General features: G+C 46.6%; 1 protein-coding gene across 4 annotated transcripts in view; it reads right to left on the reverse strand.

Moving 5' to 3' along the window:
* The window catches only part of SYT17 (synaptotagmin 17), a 70,404-nt gene that overhangs the window by 1,690 nt on the left and 49,688 nt on the right, over nucleotides 1–19,026 (reverse strand). The window lies entirely within an intron of this gene.

Consider the following 19,026-nt stretch of genomic DNA (forward strand, 5'->3'; position numbering starts at 1 on the left):
CTGGAGTCCAGCTGAATGGTTAAACCAACGGTTCAAAAGCCCAGCACTGTTGACACTGGGGACTGGATAATCTGCGGGGTGTCCTGTGCACTGTGGGATGTCCAGCAGCATCTCAGGCAGACAGCCCCCTCCCCAGCTGTCTCAACCCCAAAGTCTCCAAACGGCCCAGTATCCCTGGGGGGTCAGTTCATCCCAGATGAGAACCACCAGGTTAAGCTGTGGGCCAGACATCCTGGATGAATCCTGGCTCTGTCCCTGACACAAGCAAAGGAGCCCCTCTGACCCTCAGTTTCCTCCTTGGTTACATAGGAACCTTAACAGTACTGTACCTCACAAGTCGCTGCGAGGTTTCGGTGAGACAGTGTGTGAAAAGGTTTCAGCACACAGTGCCAAGCACTCGGTAAGTGCTTGATAAATGTTACGCTGCTCTTTTGATCCTCAATTTCTGTTAATCTTTTATAAAAGAGACCTCACGTTTCCTCTGTTCCAGGCAACAGGGGCTACGGCAATTTCCTCTCCCCTTGTCGCACTGCGTGTCTCTTTGGAAGGCTGTTCATTCCAATGCAAGCTTAATTTGTGTCTTTCAAGCCTAATGAGATAGCCTGATTTATCTTCCCAGCCAAGTTCTGCCTAACTCCTTATCTGTGTGTGGGTAGTCCAGGCAGGCCACCTCGCTAATGGGAAAGCAGGCTGTGTCTGTGTTATAAATGAAGGGCTGCAGAATAGGAACTATCACAGATTCACCCAGCGTGAGCAGAGCACAGGCGGGCTGGATCCCAGGAGCGGTGCCGATTATCAAATAAACCAGCTAAAATGCTCAGCCCCAAACAAAGCCAAACGCCAACAAGTCTCTGTTCTCCCCTGTGGGCTTCACATCAAGAATTCCAAATGATAAAAACAAGGGAAAAAAAGAGAAGTGGAAAAAACAAAAACAAATCCCCCATCCATTGTCTTAAACCCAAAAAGACCTAGAGTGAACCAGGCTAGGTGAATTGCTGTGCCATCTCGATCAAGAATGTCCCATACCTGTCAGCTCTGTGAACAAAAATTGGACCATGTATATTTTTTGTACATTTGGTAAAGTGTTCACTGTGCGTAGTAGGTAGGCCTTATTAACATGAAAATCCCTTACAGAAGAGAAAAATTAGGAATGAAATCTTTGCTTAATAAAGGAAGTTGCTAAGAAGTTCTCTGATGCATCTGAAAAAAACCCTTTTTTGAATAGCTAACATTCAAGACTATTGAACCACACCTAGTGGGCAATGTGAGGTTTAATTTTCACCAAATGAAAACAAGTTACCAGAGTCCCCTTCCCTGTGGGCCTCGAATCTAAAGCAAGACATTAGAAGACCATTTCAGACCACTTGGCTTTCTTCCCTGGGGGAGCAAAATGTTCTATCTCCCTCTGCCTCTCCAAAGCTCAGGAATGGAAATGCAGAAACATCACAGTAAATGAGTATAGGTCTTGCTTTCTTAGAAAGTGGTTCTAAGAAAGGAAATTTCAAGCATTCTCATGCATTGTTGGTGAAAGAGAAGTAGGTTCAACTTTTGAGGGAAGTTCACAATATATACTCAAATTAAGGGTGTCATAACTCACGATCTAGCAATTCTTCTTCTAGGAAACTGTCCTATAGAATGATCTGCACAAATGGACACAAGCACACATACAAGAATATCCTCGGTAGCAAGGGTTGGCCAACTAAGGCCTCCAAGCCAAATCTGACCTGTACCTACTTTTTATAAATAAAGTTTTATTGGAACCCAGCCAAACCTGTTTGTTTACATAATGCCTGCAGCTGCTTCTGTGCTACAGCAGCAGAGCTGAGTAGCTGCAAGAGCAACTGTGGCCAGCAGAGCTGAAAATATTTACTATTTGGCCCTTTCCAAAGAAGTTTGACAACCCCTGCTCCAGAACATCCTTTGTGAGAAAGAAAAATGGAAATAATAAAAAATGCTTCATGAGGAAGTGTGGCTGAGGCTGTTGGTAGCCTGCCCACCCCCTCAGCCCACCCTGGAGGCCACCCGCAGCTTTTCTTGCTAGCATCCTGCCAGGAGCACCCACAGCTCTCTGCCTGGGACACGCCGGTGTGTGCTGACAGTGTGACTTACAGTGGGGCCCTGGGCCACTCAATAGCAACCCGACCTCTGAAAAGGCTGGAGACTGGGGTCAGCCACTCGGACACTCGGACAGGCCTGTATGACTGGCCCTTAATCAAAATCCCAGACACCAAGGCTGGAGTGAGCCTCCCTGGTTGGAGATCCTCTGAGAGTGTGGCCACGTGTCATTACTGGGAAAATTAAGCGCTGTCCACACCGGAAACTCGCACCTGGTCTCTCCTGGACCCTGCTCTTTGCGTCTCTTCCCTTTGCTGATTTGAGTCTGTATCCTTCTGCTACCATGAACTGTAAACCATGAGTCTAACGACTTTTCTGAGTTCTGTGAGTCCCTCTAGAGAGTCACTGAACCTGATGGAGGTCCTGGGGCTCATCAAACACTCATCAGACATCCTCGATCAGCCTGCCTCCCTTTCGGTCTCACTTCCGCGGTCTCCTATCAGTGTTTCCTGGGTCACTTTCCTCGTAGCCTGCACCCAAGCCATTGTCTCAGCATCGGCTTTGGGAGGCACCCTGACTAAGACTAGAGGGGACTCATTAAATAATTTCTGATGTAACACCACCATGGAAACCAGCACCGTGGTTAAAAATGGGACAGACCTATATATACAGAATGGAAAAGTCTCCAGGATACATTGCTAGGAGACAAAATGAAGTTGCAAAACAGCATATGTAAACACAATCTCTTTTTGCTTGAAAAATGTTAATATATAGAATAGGAAACGCCACGTGGAAGAATGTTCACCACACTGACAGAGAGTAGCTCTCTCTAGAGAGGGGAAATAGAACTTCTCACGTTCGCTACTTATTATGAACTTCTTACAACAAGTACCTATTATTTTGGAAAGAAAACAAAGGAAAAAATAAGTCACTATTAGAGAATCCACGTCTAAATCACCAGGAGGGGAAGGAGGATGAGCAGGAGTCTGGTCTCCCACGCTCCCGGTCCCAATGCGCTAAGTACTGCAGTTTGGTGAATCATTCGGTACTTGCAAGGTGGTCCCTCCTAAGTGATTCAGCCTTTCCGACAGGAAGCAGTTGCTGCTATGGCCATCTGAGGGAACTGGCAGGCTCCGGGACTTGAAAATCACTTGGTAAAGTTATGGCAATCTTAACAGTCTTTTAAAGACCAAATGTCTAAAATGCAAATTATAACTAAGGACTTCTATTATAAAAGTCGCCTGGGAGACTGTCAGGAGGTGCCATCACTGTAAACTCTAGAAAGTGTGATGTCAGGGCTCAGAGACAGGAGGCCAGACACCCCGCCCTCTCCACTGCACAGGTAAGGGAGCAAGTCACTGAGCGAGCTGGTGATAAAACTTGAAATATTTGTGGCAGAAAACCGGTAAAGAAAGCAAATTCCTCGTAACTAGATTTCTATGTTTCTCTTCTTTAGAAACAATAACATTTAGAATTTTTATTGTAAGGCACCCCTGAGATCCCCACTGGCCGGGACGGGGGTGCTCCTTTTACTGCAGTCGTTAGTATAAACCTGGACAGTGTACATTCTCCAATTTATCCTCATCGCCTGGCGGGAACTCCCTAACAACCTGTACAATCCGGACAGCGGCCAAAAGGCACACCTGTCCCAAAGTCCGTGCACAAAACCCACGACGAGGGAGCCTCACGTTTTCTCTTAGATCCTATTTATTCTATATGGATTTGGATTTAGACATAATTCAGATAAGCTTGGTCATCTGGTTTCCCCATCCGGAGAGAGTTAATGTCGTGGATTGCGACTACCGACAGATACCAGAACTTAAACAAGTCCAGGAGAACGGGGCCAGCAGTCCTTTTCTCCTTCAAACAGCCCCGGGGATATTCACTGTGTGATCATTTATTTGCCTCATTATGATTCTGAATCAGTAAGAAAATTTAATGTCCTGATTAATGGGTCAAAAGAAGTACACACAGTTTCCTAGCAAACAGTTAAAAGGGTAAAGCCTTTTATAAAGCTTAAAGGGAAAGTGTTCAGCAAGTAGAAAATGTACTCCCCAAAACCCCTCTAGCGCCCTCCCCCAGGGGTGAGAGTCGAGCCCCCACGGTGCCCAGAACGTGCTCTGCGACTTGTCACGCTGGTCCCTCTCTAAACTCGACAGACCTCAAGCCCCCTGATGGCTACAGCCGCAGAGGCTCGCCCCTTGCGTGGACCGTTGAGTCATCAAAGTCCAGCTCTATCCTCAGACGGGGCATGGGCTCACCTGGTGTATTCCACTTTCTGAAAATTTATCTCTCCAGAATCGCCAACACATCCATCTGTTCCTGTGGTGCCAATCACCATGGCAACTCAGGTTAGGGAAACACGACTGGCAAAGCAGAAGCGCGATGAGAGGTACCCATGGGCTCAAGGATCAGGCTTCGAAGGAGCATGGAGACAGATACTGCTTTATTAAGCACCTACTATGTGTATGACCCAGGGCTAAACACATCGTGTGGATTAACTCACGTAATCTTCATATCAACCCTCCAGAGTGGGCTTTCTCACCCTCAGCACTATTGACATTTTGGGCCAGATCATTGTGTGTTGGGGGGCTGCTCTGAACACTGCAGGATGTCCTCTGGCCTCTGCCCACTCGATGCCATCAGCAGTCCTCTCTCAGTTGTGACACCCAGAGTATCTCCAGATATTGCCAAACAGAATCCACCCCACTGCTGCCTCCATTGAGAACCACTGCTCTAAGGCAGTGCTGTCACTGGCCCATTGTACAGCTGGGGAGACTGAGGCCCACAGAGGTGCAGGGAGATCTCTCACTGCTCCAGTCAACATCCAGGTGCCCTGACTGAGCCAGGGGCAAGTGGAGGCTTTCACATATTGATACTTGCTGTAAAAATGAATCTGTTCTTTCCTGCAAGAGCTAAACTCTTTTGGTTGCTAATTTAGTTTGCCAAGGCAGACGGTTCTGGAAGGGAAGCTGGATGACTTGGAGTGTGGGTGTGATGAACACTGCAGATTAAAAGGAAAAAGTAATCTCGATCTTTACCAACGGGAGCAGACTTGGCAGCTCCCCATTCTGCAGGTTTGGTTCACAAGGTGATGGATGTCCCACATGCAGCTTCAAGCCTGACAGCCCCCCCAACAGGGATGCCCCCAGCTCAGGGAACCCCGCCTCCTCACTGTCCCCTGCAACCCGCCTCTTGGGTGCTGGGGTCGAGCTGCTCCCCCATTTCTGAAAAAAATGCACTAAGTTACCAAAACCCACCTTAGCTGTTCCACTACACTTTGCTGAACTCCACACCTGGGAGGGATCCCCACACTTCATCAGGATGTTCATGAGTTCTCTCAGCCCTTGGAGAAGCCCCAAAGCAGTCTACACATCCCTGTACCTCCCCTCCCCAAAGGCCAGCTCCGACACACCCACAAAGCTGGTACCCATCCTCTTTTCAACTTTCGCAAAACGTCCTCAAACTACAGTTGGTCCCCTGCATCGGCGGACATGGAGGGCCGACTGGACTCACCAGTTTATCTAAGGGACTTGAGCGACCACAGATTTTGGCATCCACGGCAGGTCCCGGAATGAATTGCCTGCAAATACCTCTTTCTTCTTCTTCTCTCTAAAACCTAGAAGCTGTTTCAAACAAGGGAGATCATCTCCCTCCCCTGGGCCTCGATTTCCCCATTTACACAAGGGGTGGGTTTATGCAGGTTTTAAGCCCCTTTCAACTATGCAATTTCCTCAGTTCTAAGACGTTTCACCTATGACTTAAGGGTGATGTTTTTCACGCTTTCTTGGCTCATTTTGTGATTCACAGCAGCTCCTCGGACAGAACTTTTTCTCCATGTTTTTCCTTCCAATAGTCACAGTGACAACTCAGATAACAGTATTACAATAATTAAAAATCAGCAATGCCGAATCCTGAGGTTTTTTTTATTCGGCACTTTAAATACATTTTTTGACTTAATCCACACCGTCATCCTGTTATGGGTGGTACTATTTATACCCTCATTTTGCAGATGGAATCAGAGGCGCAGAGGGGTTAGGAGGTTGAGCGCCCAAAGCCACACACCAGCATGGGCACAGTAGGGACTGAAACACAAAAGCTTAGCATCGTTTCTCCTCCTCCCGCATCAGAAAGGAGTCTCACCCACTCCCCTCCAAACTGACCCTGACGCAAGGCAGAGAAGACCTGGAGTAGAAACAGACACAACAGGTCCTCAAGTCAGGACATCAAGGCAAGAGGTGCCAAGACTCAGAACAGTCCTGAAACCCGCTCACGATGGTGCCGTGTTGGAGGCCTTCACACCATCTCTCTGGGGTCCAGCAGGGTCAGGTTCACCTCCAACATCTGAATGGATGCCTGCTTCTTCAGGTGAGCAGCAGACTCGGAAGTCGTCTTATGTTTAGGGACTACTGATATGAAAAGCATAATATTAACACCTAACTGGCTTATCATGAACCAGCCCCGCTCTGTGGACTTCTGATACAATAAATTGTTTATTCCGCACAACTCTATTTATAAAGAGAGTCCTATTATTATCTCCTTGGGCCCAGAGGTCACACACTGGCATCATGGCCTGCCTCCCTGAAGATGGACCTGGAGAAACGCCTAAGCAGGCTTGGGTCATGTGGGTGAAAAAAACCTGGGACCCCAGTACTCAGAGGCTCTGTAGATCTGCAGGGAAAAAGAGCTGGGAGGGGAGAGGGAGGGAGAGAAGTCACCTCCCTGAGCTAGACAGGGTTTGGGACTTGGGATGCAAGAGAGAAGAAATTCCAGAACAAATGCAGGGTGAGAGGAAACTGGGGAGCAGGGGAAGGGGCCTCCGAGAGTGTTGCTATGGTTTATGAACCATATCTTTCTCCCTTCGCAAGAGACAGGAGTCAAGACTGAAATTTGTTTTTAAATTCCTTGGGACCACATCTGGACCACTGCTTCATGCCTCTGTGTGGAAACCGAGCCATGTGGAGCCCGCCATGTACGGCAATGACATACCAGTTGAAGACTCCCTTTCAGATCTGTGTGTGAATCCCACCGTCTAGGAGGAAGCATTTGAAAGTGTGACTATAATGTAATGTGCTTGTTTTTACATGAACAACCCAAACTCACACATCTGAGTGAGTATCATCTTTGTACATTTGTTACAGAGACACTGGTATTGCTTTGGGAGAAAATGTTCACTGCAAACTGTCTTCAGAGCTAGTTATGAGACACCGGTTGAAGCTTTACAAGACACCCTCGGTCTTCTAAAATAATTGAGAACACAAAGGAGAAATACCATGAACATGAAAATCTCTCAGAAGACTTAAAAATACCAGTGCTGGGGCTTCACCGCCAGAGATTCTGTTTGGCCTGGGGTTGGGGGACCGGAGGCCAGTGTTTTTCCAATTGTTCTCCAGGTAATTCTCATGTGTGGTCAGGTTAGATAACCTGTGTTAGAAGCAAATCAAAATATCCATTGGATTAGCTGGGGGGAAAAAAAAAAGCCCACACATTGTTGGTGTCAGAAATGTGAGTAGAGAAAGCAGATCACTTTTTTCTTCTCGCTGTGTCCCAATAAAACTTTATTTATGAAAACAGGAGTGGGCCAGCTTTGGTCCAGGGGCGGTGGTTTGCCAGTCCCTGACCCATCTGGGGCCAGTGATGCTCAAAGTATGATCCCCAGACCAGCAGCCTCAGCAGCACCTGGAACCTATTAGAAATGCAAATTCTCAGGCCCCAAGACCGATCTAATGAATCAGACCTTGGTCCTATGTAATTTTTCCCTATTCCCCAACAGTCTCTCTTCCTTAACCTACAGTGTGGGTCAACGCAGCACTTGTCTCTTGTGCAAGACAAGATGTCAAATCCTCGTGACAGGCGGAGGCCCAGCTGGGACCCAGCCAGCCTGACAGTGGTAGAGCTGGGGCTTGAACTCAGGCCCTGATGGCCTCCTGGGTCCCCACTCTTAACCCCTTTTGGCACACGCAGCATCCCAAACTGTGCTTTGAAAGAAATGACACTGACTCAAATTGGCACGTTCTAGAGTTGTTTAAGTATCACCCTACTTTTAGAACAGATACAGAAACTGTACACTCACACACAAAAAGACTATATAAAAACGTGATGAAAAGCTGTAAGTACGCACAATTATATGAATAAATTTCACAAGGGTAACGTTGAGTGAAAGAAGTGGTATGATTCCATTTAACTAAAGGGCAAAAAGAGGCAAAAGACAGCGGTTACCCTGAGGGAGGGAACAGTAACTGAAAAGGGCACAGGGGAATTTCTGGGAATGTTCTGTTTCTTAATCTGGGTGCCAGTCACATGGGTGTGTTCATTTTACAGAAATTCATGAATTTTATCCTTAGGATCTATGCACTTTTCTATTATGTATGTTACACTGCAAGAAAAAGTCAACTTTAAAAAACAAATGAACGAGACTAATGTCTACAACTGACCTTGAAATGCATGGGGAAAAAAATGAAACAAGAGATAAATAGAGATGGACAGACATGTGATAAAGCAAGCAGAAAATGTTCACTGCAGAATCTTAGGTGGTGGGAATCTGGATGTTGACTGAACAATTCTTTCAACATTTTTAAAAGGTTTCTTAATAAAACGCTGGGACTGAAAAAACAAAGAAACACACAAATAGCTCAATTGCCCTACTTTTACATTTTATAGCCTTTACTTGCTTCTTTATACCACAGAAATATCAATTTCTAGGTCTGTGTGACCATTCAGCTCAAAGGCTGGTCACAGGGCTGTTGGATCCTACAGCAGGAAGGCGACTTGGCGAACCATCAGGGACTCAGGAGTGAGCAGGAGAAATGGGGAGGAGCTCCCAGTGGGTCCTGCCAGGTTATCCTGATGACCACAATGACCAGACCACACATGGCCAGAAACACTGTCCTGAGCCTGAACTGGAGGGTCTTACACCCTGATGATCTGTCTACCCACAATACCAAACAAAAGGTTCAAGTCTCCTTTGGACCACTGACCACAGAGCATACCCCTGCCTTAAATGCCTTTCTCCTTCCACATGAAAAGGTGAGCCACACCATGAGTCATTGGGGGAACTGTAAAGTAAAACCACATCCACTTCTTTCATTTTAAAAAAAATTATTTACATAGAATAAAATCCATCCATTTTAAGTATACAATTGGATGAATCTTGATCATTGTATATAAATGTGTAACTATCACTACAATCAAGATATAGATGCAAGATCATGACACAGAATAGTTCTCTCTCCCTAAAAAAGTTCCCTCTTATCCCTTTCTCTTCCATCCCTTCCCCAACCCAGGTGGGTCCTAGCCCGAGGCAATCACTGATCTATTGCTTTCTGTAACTATAGTTTAACTTTTACTAGAATTTCATAAAAATTGATTCATATAGTATGTAGTCATTTGCATTCACGTAGCATAATGTTTCTGAAACTCTTCCCTGTGTATGTGTATTAATATTTCATTCTTTCTTATTGCTGAGTAGGGGATGGATGCTCTGCAATTTGTTTATCCCTTCACAAGTTGATGGACATTTGGATTGTTTCCACTTTTTGGCTGTTATAAATGATGTTGCTAGGAGCATTTTGTGGACTTATATTTTCATTTCTCTTGGGTAAATACCTAGGAGCAGAGTTGCTGGTTTGTATGGTAAATGTGTGTTTAACTTTATAAGGCAATGGCATACTGTTTTCCAAAGTGGTTACAGCAACTTACATCCCCACCAGAAATGTATGAGAGTTCCAGTTGCGCCACATCCTTGCCAACATTTGGCATTTTCAGTCCTTTAAACTCAGCTGTACCAGTGGGTGTGCAATGGATCTTATTGTGGTTTTACTTTCCATTTCTGATGACTCATGGAGTAAAGCATCTTTTCATGTGCTTCTTTGCCATCTGTGTATCTTCTTGTGAAGTGTGTCTGCTCAGATCTTTTCCCCACCTTTTACTGAGTTGTGGATTGTTTGTCTTGTAATTGAGTTACAAAAGCTCTTTATATATTCTGGATACAGGCTCTTTGTTGGATATGTTTTGCAAAAAGGTCCTCTCAGGGTGTGCCTTGCTGTAACATTTTCCCCTCTCAAAGAGCAAAAGTTTAAAAATATTGATGAAGTCCATTGATCACTTTTTTACTCATTTCACTTAAAAATGAAATAATGCCACACCCCAGGTTTTTGAAGCCAGCAACCAATGTAGAACTGCTTTGCTTATGCCAACTAAGAAATGAAAAATGGATCTGAGGCAGATCTGGGTAGGGGGGCCCATGACTGCCTGTGATTGTTTTTCTGTATTTTCCCATATGTCTGAATTATTATATAATACATAATTAAAATCAGCATGCTTTTTAAAGGTAAATAAGAGGGGTTAAAAATATCACCTCATAGTAATTTGGCACTTAATAATTTTCAAACCTTGCTTATTTCATCCTTACAAGGGTCCTCCAAGGGGGGTGTATGTGCAGGAGTTGGGGCCTCCCTGGGCCACGGAGGGGCTAAAACATTTACCCAAGTCATCTGTTTTAATTGCATGCTTTGAGAAAACACAAAAGAGTAAAAACTGCCATTTTGGGGGGGATTGCAAATTTTGACAATAGCTATCAAAATGAATAAATGTATATGCTTTGACCAAGCAATCCAGCTGCTGGGTTTTCAGCTCACGGTACCTGAAGGCACATCAGCAGAGAGACAGGCTCACTCCAGTAATGTCTCCAACTGCACAAAGCCAGAGGTAACCCCAGTGTCACCAACGGGAGACTAGTTAAATAAACTGTTCTCCAACTCGTGGACCTAATGGACTACCAAGCAGCCGTGGAAAATAATTAGGTGCTACATTCCACGTCAGCCACACTGATCTCGCTCTTTCTCTCATGGACGAGACTTTGCACCTGCTATTCCCTTCAGGGGGAATGTATCCCCACCCCGAACACCCACACGGCACATTCCTGATCGCTTTAGTGTCTTGGCTCACCTTCTCCAAGAGGCCTTCCCTGACCACCTCTGAGAAAACTGCAACCCTCTCCCATCCCTCACTATCACCTTTCCCTGCTTCCGTTTTCCCCTTAGCACTCAACATCATCTCCACAAGGCATAATTCACCTGTTTTGTTTACTGCCTGTCTTCCAATATTCAAGTATTCACCTGATGATACTGGGATTTTTGTCTGGTTTGTTCACTGATGTATCTATGGCACCTGGCTCACAAGAGGTACTCAACAAATATTTGTTGAATGAATATATATGTATATATACACTAATATGAAAAAACGTCCAAGATATATTATGTGAAAAGAGCAAGCTGCAGAAAAGTATATATATATTTTGGATGTTAACAACAGGATGGAGATATACACACACATACACATATATACGTACATGCACATACACACACACACAGACATACACACATCTATTCCTGGAAAAAAGGCTACAATAAATTGTTAAGAGTAGTTAGCGCCTTTTTTTTTTTTTTTTTTTGGCAGAAGGGTAACTACGTTTATTTATTTATTTTTCAGTGGAGGTGCTGGGGATTGAACCCAGGACCTTATGCATGCTAAGCATGTACTCTACCACTTGAGCTGTACCCTCCCCTCCAAGAGTAGTTACCTTTAAGTAGAGGGAATTAGGGATTTTTACTTTTTATTCTACTCCTGTATGTTTGCATTATCCATACATATGTATTATACATACGTTTATACATACATATAAACACACAACTGTATAATAACATTAAAGGCCACCAGCGCTCCCTGTCCCACGTAACCCCTTCACCTCACCACACACGCACCCATAAACCACAAAGTGGGGTGGAGCAGCGACCTGATTTAAAACTACTCCGCTTGTCTTCCCAAGAGGGTCGCCCCACCCTGTCTCCTGCTGCGCCAGGCTGCAGTCACCTGTCCAGCCACACCACCTGGGACACAGCGCTTGTCTGCAGAGCCCGATGGTCCTGTCTGCCCCAGTGTTTATGGGCAGAAACAGGGAAGCCGTCTGAAAACCTGTGCAGGTGAGAACGAACTCAGTCAACAGTCTCTGTCCCTGAACTCTCCACACTCAGGCAGCTAAAGCGAAACCACTGGGCATGAGGAGAGGTTAAAATGCCACAGAGAAGGGAGGAGGGTATAGCTCAGTGGTAGAGTGCATGCCTAGCATGTGTGAGGTCCTGGGTTCAATCCCCAGCACCTCCGTTAAAACAAGTAAATGAATAAAAACCTAATTACCTCCCCCCAAAAAATTTTTTAAAAAAATGCCACAGAGAGAACAAACAACCCCCAAACAGGTGCGTAACAGGAGCAGACTGGCCCCGAGCCCACACCAACCTGCCCGTCACAGCTGCAGGTAGAGGTCGCCACCCCACCCCACAGTCCCCAAGGAGACCAGCGGAGCCGCTGTTCTAGCTCAGGGGGTCCCAACCTCAGCACCCCTGACGTTTTCCCTGTGGGGGGCTGTCCTGTGCCCTGTAGGGGGGTTAGCAGCATCCCTGGCCTCTACCCACCAGATGCCAATAGTTCCCCTGAGTTATGACAACCAAAAATGCCTCCAGATGTTCACCAGATGACAAAATCAGCCCAGCAGAGAACCGCTGTTCTAACTGCTTTCTATGTCAGCAGGTGCCTGGGCTTGCCAGCCAAAACGTATCTGGCGAATTCCCTGCAAAGATTGCTCTTGTGAGGCTGAATGCCCTGAGCCTGGGACTTGGTGCTGTGGGAACCCCCATGCTGACACTGATCATGAACTTGGAGGTAAGGGGTGCTCATGGAGGTGGCAGAGCAAGCTGGTTCAGGCACTAGGCTGGCTCTTTTGTTTGCTGGCTTGGGCACCTGGGGCACAGACAGCTGTACAGTCACCAACCAAAGACTTTCCTTCTTGGACAAGCAGCTGGACTCCATGTCCCAGCCTCCTCTGCAGGGAATCTGAGCAGAAATGGAAGTGATATTCACAGCTTGCAGGCCTGCCCCATAAAAACTTCCCATGCAATGCTCAGCTCCCTCTCTCTCTCCCCTGGAGATGAAACCCTCAAAGCCTGAGAAGATGGCAGAGCCACAAGATGGAAGGGGCCTGGGTCACTGAATCATCGCATGGAAGGCCACCCGGGACGAAGGCCCACAAAGGGCCAGTATGTGAGCAAGAAATAAGCTGTTGTGATAAACCACAGAAATTCAGGGGCTGATCTATTATGGCTGCCAGCCTTACCTGAACTAACACAGTTGCTTTTTAGCAGGTCACCTGAGCTCTCTGAACTTCAGTTTCCTCCTCTGTAAAGTGGGGATCATACGGGTACCTTTTCTCATTGGGTTGTTGGGAGGATCAACTGAGACAGCACTTGGGACCGTGCCTGGGACAAGGTAAGCCTGGATCAAGGCTGCCTATGATGACCAGTGGGAGGAAGAGCTATGACTGAATTCCTGCCTCTCCCCTTAGCCCTTCTGTGAATTCTTTCCCAAGTCACATTCAATAACCTGGAGAAGAATGATTTGTCCCCATCATCAAATGGACACACTGGATTTTAGGGACAGGTCTTTTAATGAGGCTGAGGACACTCACTTTATCACAGGCTGTCCAGGCATCTCTTAAGTGTCTTGGTCCCTCTGTACCAAAGAGCCCAAGGTGACCCTCAACAAGGATGCAAGAGGACCCTGCTCGCAAATCATCCACAGGCTGCCTCTCCTCTGCTTCTCCAGTCCTGGTAAAATTAAGCGGAATAACATCTGAAAGCAGACACATAATGGGAACTTTGGTACCAAGCCAGTGGACACCCTTCCTGGGCCTGTAACTCAGGGTCCTAAAGGGAGCAGCTGAGAGTTAAGTCCAAAGCCTCTCCCTCCCTGGCCAGTGCGGGCACCTGCTCCTGAAGACAGAAGGAAGGCCGAGCCCTTCCGCCCACTCTACTCATTCTTCACCCACCTGTTTGCTTTGTGTTTTTTTCTGGTAAATGATGCCCTTTCCAAGGGCCATCTCTAGAAATAATTGCCATTATAAACCCACTACATTCTGTCCTGCTTTAATGCGGGGGTGAGGGTTAGGCAGAAACACAGGGAAGCCGTGTTCATGTCAACTTACAAACAGGGAAAGAGAAGAGCATCTGCTGTGTGCTAAGCACCCTGCACTCATGTCACCTCACCCATCCTTTGTGAAGGCAGGCGCCTGCCTCATTCACTTCTGTCTCCCGAGTGCCGAACAGTCACATGGTACACACAGTAGGTGCTCAATAAATACTAAAAAAAATTTTTTTTAATTGATGTATAGTTGGTTTACAATGTTGTATTAGTTTCTGGTGTACAGCATAGTGATTCAGTTATTCACATATGTAAATATACATTCTTTTTCATCAGAGGTTACTACAAGCCACTGAATATAGTTCCCTGTGCTCTACAGTGGGACCTTGTCGTTTATCTATTCTGTACCTAGTAGTTTGTATCTGCTAATCCCAAACTCCCAATTTATCCCTCATCTAAACTCCTCACCACGGTCCCCGCTTATCGCTCTGACCTCACTGCATAATTCACTCTCCTCATTAACTGTGCTCTGGCCACTTTACCTTTTTTCTTCTCTTTGAAGAAAACAAGTTGCTTCTTACCTCCAAGGCCGTGGCACTGCCGCTTCCTCCGCCTAGAATGTCCCTCTCTCCCATCCTGGGGCAGCTGGTCCTTTCTCGGCTTCCATTACCTGGTTTAAAGCAGCGCCCCGGGCCCTATGTCACCTTACTCTCCTGCCCTTTAGGGGTTCATTTATTTCCTGTTTGTCTCATCCCGGCTAGAATGCCAGCATCGTGAAAGGATGGGTCACTTCTGTCTCTCTGCTATTTCTCCAGCAACTAGCACAGTGCCTCCACATAGGAGGGGCTTGATAAATATTTGAGGCTGTGTAACCCGGCGCCTGTGAGCCCAGATTCTGGATCCACACGACCCGACTCTGCATCCTGGCTCCAAGATCTTGAGCCAGCTACTCACCAACCTCTTGCTGCCACAGTTTCCTCACACCTAATGGAAATGACCATCCCTACGTCACGCTGTTGCTATGAGGATTAAAGAAGTTAATTCACGTTGAAAACAGCTGGAGCGGTTTCTGGCATGTAGGAGGTGCTCTACCTGTATTTACTATTATTATTGTTCAAAACTGAATGAACGGGGTGGGGGAGGGGAGGGGGACTTGGAAAAAGGAGGTCAAAACGTACCAACTTCCAACTGTAAGATAAACGATGTCATGCACAACGTGTCGGGATGTCATGCACAACGTGTCGGGATGTCATGCACAACGTGATGACTTTAGTTAACACACAGTATGATACACAGGAGAGTTGTTAAGAGAGCAGATCCTAAGAGTTCTCACCACAAAGGGAAGTTTTCTTTCCTTTTTACTGTCTCTATATGAGATAATAGATGTTCAATAAACCTACTGTGGTAATCATTTCACAATATATGTATATCAAACCATCATGCTGTGCACCTTAAACTTACACAGTGATGTATGTCAATTACTTCTCAATAAAACTGGGAAAAAAATTTTAAACAAGAAACTAGTTGGGGGTGAAATGAACAACCCCAAGGTACATTCTATACGTATCTGAAAGACGGAGAATGAAGGTTCAAAGATATTCAGAGTTCTTGCACCAGATGAAACAGCATCCAAGCCCTGGAATCTGGTTTTCTGATTTCTAAGCCAGAGCTATTCTCACCACAGCAAAATGTTTCCTTGAAATACAGAGAGACAGGTGACATTATAGCTTGTGCCCTGCAGGTGCTGGCATTTTAAAGGTTAAGCCTTCTCCAGCTGACTGGCAGCTCTGGATTGGTGGAGTCAGGATGAGGCAATGGACAGAAGGGACATCTGGAAAGGATACTTTCAAGTTCTGATTTTATTCCATGCACCAGCCTTCATCCCGCCCCGACCCAGGCACTGGCCTTGGCTGCCAAGCCTGACAGCTTCTAGCTGGCACTGAGGCACAAGGCGAGGCTGAACCTGGCCTCTGCTGGCTCCCCCTTCTCACTCCATCTCACTCCAACCCTACAAGGACGTCTATGGCTGGGTAAATTCCCCGTCCCCTGATGTTCTCCCCCGTGGGGATTTGCCTGGAACTAGGCTCCATCCAAAGGCATCAAAATCATTAAACAGCCACGCACATGAAATAAATATCCCCAGGAACCCTGGCAGCTGGCCTGGTCTTCAAAGGCTGCCACTGGAACCCAAAATGAACGGCAAGGATCCAGCCAAGTTTTACCGCCTGGATGGGCTTTGGCAGCCTCATGGAGTTCTCCGGAGAAGAAGCTGGGGCGGGGTGCCGCTGCAGGCTCCGCGCTCTGCCCGGAGAGCCCCAGGGTGATGGGTCTCCGCCTCCATCTCCTAACCACCTGGCTGGAGTTCTGCCTCTGCGCACATCCAGGGTCAAGGCCACAATCCACCAAGCCCTCACCAAGCACCGTGCTAAGCATCTTACAGACATCATTTCCTTCTGTCCCCACAATACTCTGTGAGGTGGCAACTGAGGTCTACACATAAGTAAATCTGGGTTCAGAAGAGTAACTTGCCAATATAGCCAATGGTCCTTTACATCTAATCCACCAGCACATTCCAGTGACTCTGCCTACATAATTATATCCCACAGAGTTAGTTCTCTGAAACCTTTCTGCCAAGTCACCATCACCCCTCCCCTGGACCAGCCCCATAGCCTCACAGATGGTCTTCCTGGTCCAAGTCACCATCACCCCTCCCCTGGACCAGCCCCAGAGCCTCACAGATGGTCTCCCTGGTCCAAGTCACCATCACCCCTCCCCTGGACCAGCCCCACAGCCTCACAGATGGTCTCCTGACTCCCCATCTTACTCTCCTACAAACCATTCTCCACTCTACAGCTGGAATGCTATTTTAAAACATTATCCAGATCCTACCACTTCCTGGTCAACACTTTCCAAAGGCTTCTCAACGCACTTAGAAAAAATTACAAGCTATTATCCTACGGTCTCTACTTGGGCTGCCCTCTGCTGCTTCTCCAAACTCACATTGCCTTCCCTGATCAAGAGGTATTAGGGTAACTGGTAACATGGGAGAAGGCAGGAAGGGTGTTCCTGCTGTTCAAAGTGTGGTCCTCACACCAGCACTGGTGTCGTCCAGAACTTACTGTAAATAAAGATATTCAGGTCCCATCTCAGACATACAGATTCAGAACCTGCACTTTAACAAGGTCCCCAAGTGACTGATACACACGTCAAGTGGATGGTTAAGAGTGAGGAAGGCTCTGGAACCAACCAGACTGAGTGGGAAGCTTGGCTCAACCACTCACCAGCTGGGTGACTTGAAACAAGTGACTACTTACTGTGCAGTGAAGAATTCACCTACCCAAAGAGAGGTCTGCGGTCTGCCCTTGGCCCCTGGGTGGTGATCTCCGCGCCCCTGGAATGTCCTGCAGGAGTGCCTTTGTTTGCCTGGGAGCTCTGGCCATGGGACTCTCTCACTAGGTGATTTGTGATGGGAGCTTTCGGTTCAGACCCCTGGAGAAACTGATGACTAAAGGCATTAGCTGGATCTCCAGGAGGTGCTGGAGACCGTAGGTCAGTCACTGGACAGGATGTGGTCAAGCCCTAGCCAAAACTCTAGACACCAAAGGCTCAGTAAGCTTCCCTGGCTGGCAATACTCTGTGCACACTGTCACTCTGAGTGACCAGGAGGAGGTACCACTGCCCATGACTCCGTGAGGAGATGACTGGACCCTTCTGGACCCTGGGCTGACTTTAATCTGTATCCTTTCACTATCACCAAACTGTAGTCACAAGTCGTGCTTTACTGAGTTCTGTGAGTCTTCCTGGTAAATCACTGACTCTGAGGGTGGTCACAGGGATCCCTGAATTTGTAGCTAATTGGTCTGACGTGAGGGTGGTCCTGGGGTCCCTGAGCTTGAGGCTGGCATCCGGAGTGAGGACAGGCTTGAGGGGATGATCTCTCAGTGGACACAGTTCATCGCACTTCCCTTCCCTGAGCTTCATCTTTCCCCAACTGAAAAATGGCCACAGAGATTATACCTTATACGTTTGTGGAAAGATTAAATAAGATAATGAGTACACGATAACTACAAGTACTATTACCCCTACTGTTCAGACGTGGAAACTGAGGTTCAGAGAGGCAAAGCAACTTGCCCACAGTCACACAGAGCCAAGTCTGGCTGACTCTAACCACAGTCCAATACCATCTCCTCATGACTTGCTGATGCTTTTCTGGGAAGAAAAGGGTGGTAGTGGTTCTGCTGAGCTGGGGTCTTACCCTTGGTAAGGAATTCATGTCTTCTGGGGGGTAAGTCACCCAACCCCATTCCAATGCTCCCCACCCCTCTCTCCTTCTGGGATTCATGTGATAGAAAAACCAGATTTTTAAAATATTTTCCCATAGGTCTGTTTTTTTCCCCCTTCTGTTCCTCTTTTCTCCAAATCTTTTTGTTCTCCATTGTTCAGATTGCCTAATTTCTCTTGATCTCTTTTCAAGTTCACTCTCCTCTGTCATCTCCGTTTGGCTATTGAGTTCATCTAGTGAATATCTTCTTTCAGTTATTACATTTTTCAGTTCTAACATTTCCATTTAGTTCTTTTTTTCTATCTTCTATACCCGTTATCTGCCGATCTCTATCTTATCATTCTTTTCTAGAGGGTTCACCCTTACTTCCTGGAGCATGGTTGTAGGAGCTACATTAGTATCTTTGGCTGATAATTCCAATATCTGGGTCATCTTGTGGTTGGTGTCTGCTGATTATATTTTCTCTAAGAACTTTCCAGATTTTGTTGGTTCTTCATAATTCAGGTAATTTGGGGTTGTATCCTGGACATTTTGAATATTATATTATGAGGTTCAGGTCTTATTTAAATTCTATTGAATATGTTGATTCTTCAAATTGTAGCGGGCAACTGATCACAGATTAGGTTCAGACCACAAGTTCTAACCTGGCATCATGTGCTGTTACTCCAATGCCAGGTCAGTTTTCAAAGCCTCTGCAGTGCTATGCCTATCTGTCCCTC

This window comes from Vicugna pacos, chromosome 18 (assembly GCF_048564905.1).
Source record: "Vicugna pacos chromosome 18, VicPac4, whole genome shotgun sequence".
NCBI classification, from domain to species: Eukaryota; Metazoa; Chordata; class Mammalia; order Artiodactyla; family Camelidae; genus Vicugna; species Vicugna pacos.